Consider the following 6686-nt stretch of genomic DNA (forward strand, 5'->3'; position numbering starts at 1 on the left):
GCGCAGCATACTTGCCTCACTGCAACAGCTGAGCTTCTTAAAACGTTTGTCCCTTGGCTTTTTGGAGCACGCTTTGTTAAAGAAGTGCTAAACCCTGACATGCACTCCTGAGTGTAGTTATTCACAGAATCCAACATAAGGCGGTTTCAAATATTATCTCCCCACAAGCACCTCCAGACTAAATTGTCCTCAGTTAACAGTCAAAAGCTGATCCTTCTATGTGCCAGTCCTACCAACTCCGCCTGGGATAAAGGGCCCAGCTGTGCTCTTTTCTGCCTCTCATATCTTCAAAAGTAATAAAGCCTCCGCAATTGGAATTTAGCCGTCAATTCTGCTGATGAGGCAGCAAGAAAATTAGAAGCCGCTTCCTACCCTATAGCTGTGCTGGACTCAACAACATTAACTGGAGCAAAAAGCTGTGGCTGCGCAGTGAAGTCAGCAGCCAGGACCAAGACTCTGGGAGACATATTGACTGAGAAAGAGGTATTTTTAAATAGTGATTTTGCTGCCAAGAACTCCAGTTTTAAAGGGGGATTCTCTGATAATTGGGGTTTGTTTAAAATTTGATATCCTCTGTTAAAACAAACAACTTGGAAATGCATAAAGCAAGCTCCCTGGAGACCAATATAACCCAGAAAATGTAATAATGCAAAGCCTAGGAAGCTGAGTTTTCATTTGTGCCTAGCTTCAGAAAGCGAAACCCCTAAGGAGTCTGAACCCAAGGCTCATTTGTTCTTAATAAGCTCAGTTCCAGGGTCCCTGTCAGCCTCCAGCTAATGACAACACTGCCAGCAGCTGGGACAGCTGAATTCCAACGAAGAGTGAGAACCAGAGGTAAGAAATAAGTGTGGGTTCATGTCAGCATTTGTTAATATCTGGAGCCCACTTTTTATTATTATTATTATTATTTGAGATGGAGTCTCGCTCTGTAGCCCAGGCTGGAGTGCAGTGGCACAATCTTGGCTCACTGCAACCTCTGCCTCCCAGGTCCCGGTTCAAGCAATTTTCTGGTTCAAGCAATTATCCTGCCTCAACCTCTCGAGTAGCTAGGATTATAGGTATGCACCACCATGCCCAGCTAATTTTTATATTTTTAGTAGAAAAAGGGTTTCACCATGTTGGCCAGGCTGGTCTTGAACTCCTGACTTCATGATCTACCTGTCTCAGCCTCCCAAAGTGCTAGGATTACAGGCGTGAGCCACCATACGCAGTCCTTATATTTTTAAAAATTCATTCAGCATGGATTCTCTAGCTCCCTAACACAGGGCATTTCTTGGTGCTAATCAAGATGGCACTGGAGACAGGTAGTAATAGGCAGCTCCTCACACCTTTCCCTGCACTCCATCCACTGATCTGGTACCACTGCTCTCACAGAAGCTGCTTCTGGCCCACAGTACACAGAGGGGACTTGCCAACATCATGCCCCAGTACTATATCCTGGTCATGAGAGTTTTCAACACAGACAGTAAATCATGTACTCACATTTCCCTTCTTTCCCAAGGATTTAGGTGTTTCTTCCCTGAGGAATCCTGGGCTACTGAACTCCATGTCCTCATGAAGGATCTGAGGCAGCTATCACTGCACCTGTCGTCTGCTTGGTCTTGTAAAGCAACCATCCTCACACAGGCCTTACTCAAATCATCTTCTCTGGATTTCCAGACATAGTAATTCAAGGGATCCTCCCTATTGTCTTGGTCAGCCCCATCTGTAACAAAAGCAATGCATTTTCAGAATGATGGCAGCAGTACAGATGGTGCAAAGGAAACACTGGTTTCTGCTTTAGGTTGGCCTGGGTTGTGTTTCCCTAACAGGACATGAAAAAGAACATCCTGGTTACGGAGACATCAAAAGCAGACAAAGGGGCATTCTTTATGGAAATAGCAGTGTAGTCACACTAAATCTTACTATATCCAGGAGGCTTTTCTGATTTCTGGTTCCCACCTATTTTCAGTCTAGCTCAAGAACAGCCTTATAGCTCCAGGAAGTTCTAGGGTTTCACTTTCCAGGGAACTGAGGATTTTGTAGCTTCCCAGGGCACTCACCACAGAACCACATCTGGAACTAGACTGATAATTGGACCTAACTGTCCCCAGCAATAGGGTCACCTTGTTCTGCAGCCTAATCCCAGGGGTGTTCAATCCAATTCAAGCATCCGATATGCTCAGATGTTCAAGCTGGAGTCTATCATCATAGTGCAGTAGACAACACAGAATGGTCAATGGAGTTCTCCTGGCTGGTATGGTTGTGTTAGTTTTATGAGGGGTCCTTCTCTGTGCTAGGAGAGAGGGCAGTTTGGACTGGTTGCTGGTCAGACAAATGAATCAGGTATCAGTTGGCTTCCCAGGGAAGAATGCCTATCTGCTGCAGCCCCAAGATCTTTTCCAGGATTCAATTATCTTTCCCTAAAATTGCCTTATCAGAAGAGACAGATTTTCTTCTGACTGTACTATTCCTGTCATGGTATAGCAAAGTATAGCACATATTTTTTGCATTTCAGAAATGTTGACAACCCAAGGTTCCATTTGTTGCATCAAAATGGTGCTAACGTTAGATAAACATCTTCTTCATTTACCTTCATGTAGTCATCTTCCAAGATAAGCATATTAGCTTTTAAAAAAAAACTCCCTGTACATTCCTTGACCTTGTTATTAAACAAATAACAGCTATAATTTATTGAGCACATATCATGTACAAGGCATGGTTGGCGTAAGCAGAGCAGGGAGGAGAGATCAAGAAAGCATGAAGGAAAGGACAGAGGCAGAAACAAACAGAAAGTATGTGATAAGAAATAACATTTAACTATATGTATTCTTTTACAATAGCGTGTAACAGAAAAACAACTATTGCAGCTTGAACAAGTACAAACCTCCCAAGACTTTAGTCAGAAACTAACAACAAGCTTTAAGAACTCATCTTTATCTTCCCATATTCATCACCTATAACTGTATATACTCTTAAATACATACATGCACACACAAATGCACAACAGTGTGCATTGTACATACTCAGTCTCTGCAAGCTCATAAGGTGCCTTTGTGCAAATTAAAGTCACCTCCTCTGGAGAGTCAAATAACAGAGTCTCCCTTTGCCTGAGACAAGGCTTGACAAGGGAGCTTGGGCTAAAGCAAGGCTTGACAAGGAAGTTGGCCCCCTTGGCCCTGTCCAACCTGCACCACCATGTGTGATTTAGTGGCCTTGGTTGAGTTTCCCATCCCTTAGGATTGCTAAGGGACTCTATTAGCCGTAGTCCCTTGGAACCTTTTTTTTCTTCTGCACACTAGACCACTGCCATGTTAAGCTCCCTCAGGCCAGCATCTTCAATAGTTGATAGCCAAAACGCCTTTTGTGGGTCATGTATTAATTCATATCAAGAGAAATGTGCTTCCAATTTAAATCACATCTAACAGCCCCTATGCAACCTCTCCATAATTCCCACTTAAATACATATCCTAGAATTCCCAGTGATAATGAAAACAATGACAGAAAAAAAAATTGTCAGAGTATGGGAGGAATTTTTACTAACCATAGAAAGCTAGACTGAGAAAATGAAGCTATTTTTTGCTTCATTTCTCTCTTCCTGGCAACCAAAACCAACTGAAAAAAATAATAACTTTTTCCACCTTCCCCTCCCTTCATCCTGATTCCAGGTACCCATGTACCAACCAGGAACATGAACAGCCAGCCTTGCACTGGGGTAGCCTTTCTTTCCCCATTTTTCCCACGGGCACACAGGAGGCTTAATATGTTGGTGACTCTTCAAATAAAAATGTTTTTAAGACTAGTCATCTGCAGTGGTGAGAAGGGGGAAAGATTAGAACAAGGAATTTGATCTGTAAAGGACTGAGCAATCAACAGAGATAACTCACTACCTCAAACAAATATTTGTTAAGTATCTGTCTCATTTAGATGAGGAAGACAGAAAAATATTGATATTCTATTTTAAAATTATACATCTCATTCTTAATATTCAAAATAAGGAATCTATTAGATGTACTGAATTAACATTTTAAATTATTGAAAATGCCTGCCTATTCAGAGTTTTTAATCACTTGTAAATGTATTAGTTATTCATATTCATTAAGAATAAAGATAACAGTCTTAGTTAAATTTTGTTTACATTCTCTTTTCTCATTTTTATGCCAGAAAAAAAAGTTTCCCACTTAAAACATTTACTTTTTCAATTTTAATTTTTAATTTTCCAAACCAGATATACTTTCTTGGCAGGTATATTTAAAACTTATACTAAAACTCAATTCTCTGGTTCTTTTTAATTTTTTTTTGAGACAGTCTCGCTCTGTTGCCCAGGCTGGAATGCAGTGGTACAGTGCCATCTCAGTGCACAGCAACCTCCACCTCCCAGGTTCAAGCAATTCTCCTGCCTCAGTCTCCTGAGTAGCTGGGATTACAGACATGTACCACCACGTCCAGCTAAGTTTTTTGTATTTTTAGTACTATGCCATACATTATTTAGTTTCCAGATTTTAAAAAATTGATTAAAACTACTGAATCCAGGTGACAGTTGGATCTATCTTGTTCTAGGACTGGAGTATGCTAGTGCTATAGTCTCAGCACTTTGGGAGGCTGCGTCAGGCAGATCACTTGAGCCTAGCAGTTTGGGACCAGCCTGGACAACATAAGGAAACCTATCTCTACACAAAATACAAAATAAGCCAGGCCTGGTAGCATACATGCTTCTAGTCCCAGCTACTCAGAAGGCTGAGGTGGGAGGAATTTACAATGGATTGTATTGTACAAATTGGTCTCTGATTCCAGCCCTTCAACAGTAAATGAAACAGCAACATGGAGACAACCATCTCTAAATGCATGATGACCTTGTCAAAGAGAAAGAAATGTCACCCACAGGTCTAGTGCTCACCCTTCTTAAAAAGACTGAAGTTAAATCCACCATGTCCAGCATCTCTGTTTTTATCAGTTAAGGCGCAATGTGTAAATCTTGACCATCCTTTGTGCTCTTTATTCCCACCCAGCCCAGCTTTGCCTCTCAGCTGGATAAAGCTCAGTGGCTTTTAAATAAGCTTAGATATCTCCCAATTTAATATCCTTCCTTCACCCACATTCTCATCTGGCCATTTATTTGTGCTTTCATTCATAGCAAAAATGCTTAAGTTCTCTATTCTTACTTCTATTTCTGCCTGCCACTTACTCCTCAGCCCACTCTAATCTGAATTTTGCATATACTACTTTATGAAAACAGCTCTCATTAAGATTGCTAATGAGGTTGGGTGTAGTGGCTCATGCCCATAATTCCAGCACTTTAGGAGGCTGTAGTAGGAGGATCACTTGACCCCAGGAGTTTGACACCAACCTGGACAATACAGTGGAACACCATCCATTAGAAAAAAAAAAAAAGATTGCTAATGATTCCTCATATCACTAACCACCCCCCCGCAAACACTTCAGATTTTAATCTCTCAGAACCACTTAATACTGTGGATCAGTGTCTCCTAGAAACCCTCTTTCCTTGGTTTTCATAACCCAGCACGCCTCTACTTCTCTGACAGCTTCTCCAATATACCTTTTCCAGTATTCTCCTCTGGTAGGTCATTGAATGTCGAAGCTCTTCAAGGTTGGGTTAGAGGTCATCTTCTCCTCTTTGTACTCACTCTCTAGCAATGTCATCCAGACCCAGGGATTTACTTATCACATTTCTACCACTGACTCACAGAATCAAATTTCCAGTTTGGGCCTCTCCTGGGGTCTGGATCTGCAGAATCCCTGTCTATTTGACATCTCAACTTAGACATTTTAAGTGGTTGTTGAGTTCAACCCATGCAAAAAGAAATTTTGATACTCTCTCCAAACCTAGTTCTCTTCTTGTGACATCTCCATAGATGCCATCATCATCACTTACTCCAGTCACTTTATCCAGAAACTGGAAGTTATTTTTGACACATTCCTCTCCCTCACTCCTCCCCATATCCAATTGATTACAGAGTCCTGTATATGTTATCTCCCAAAAGTCTCTCAAATATACCTCCCTCCATCTCCATGGCCACTCTCACTCTAGTCCTAGCAACTATCATCTCTCTCTAAGCCTATGACCTTTGAGTCCTCCTTGGTCTTTCTACTCTCACCCTTGCTCCTCTGCATTCAGTTTTCTACATGATATCCACAGTGACCTCGTAATACAAATCTGATGTCACTTCTTGTTGAGAAATATTGTTTATGAATATTGATGAATGCTGGGTGTATGATAGGATATATTGTTTGCTAGGAAGAACAATGGCAAGGAAAACCTAGCTGACTCCCCTCCCCCAAGTGAAAAACCATTTGGGGCATTCCAAAGTGGCAGGATAATGTATAAATATCATACACCAGTTAAAATAATTCTTTGAGATATCTGACCCTGCCTCTGTAGCTCCTTTGTGGAGAATACCTTTTAGTTTGTCTGTAATCAGTGTTAAGTGAGTAACAGCTGCCTACTTAGTAGATTTTTGTGTTATGAGAAAATACAGAACACCTGTTTGTTAATAATAATCACCTCTTCAGAGAGAATAACTATGTGGATCAGAATCTGCTTGGAGCCTTCAGCCTGGGATGCTGTCAGCCCCTGAGGCTCTCAGCTTGATAGGTTGCTGGCCCCCTGGATAGACCCACTTTGCTAGTCTATATGGGTGTCTGCCTCTCATTTCCTTCAGCGCTGCCTGGGTGGGTGTCTCCCAGCT

The sequence above is a fragment of the Cebus imitator genome, unplaced genomic scaffold (assembly GCF_001604975.1).
Source record: "Cebus imitator isolate Cc_AM_T3 unplaced genomic scaffold, Cebus_imitator-1.0 Scaffold637, whole genome shotgun sequence".
Lineage (NCBI taxonomy): Eukaryota > Metazoa > Chordata > Mammalia > Primates > Cebidae > Cebus > Cebus imitator.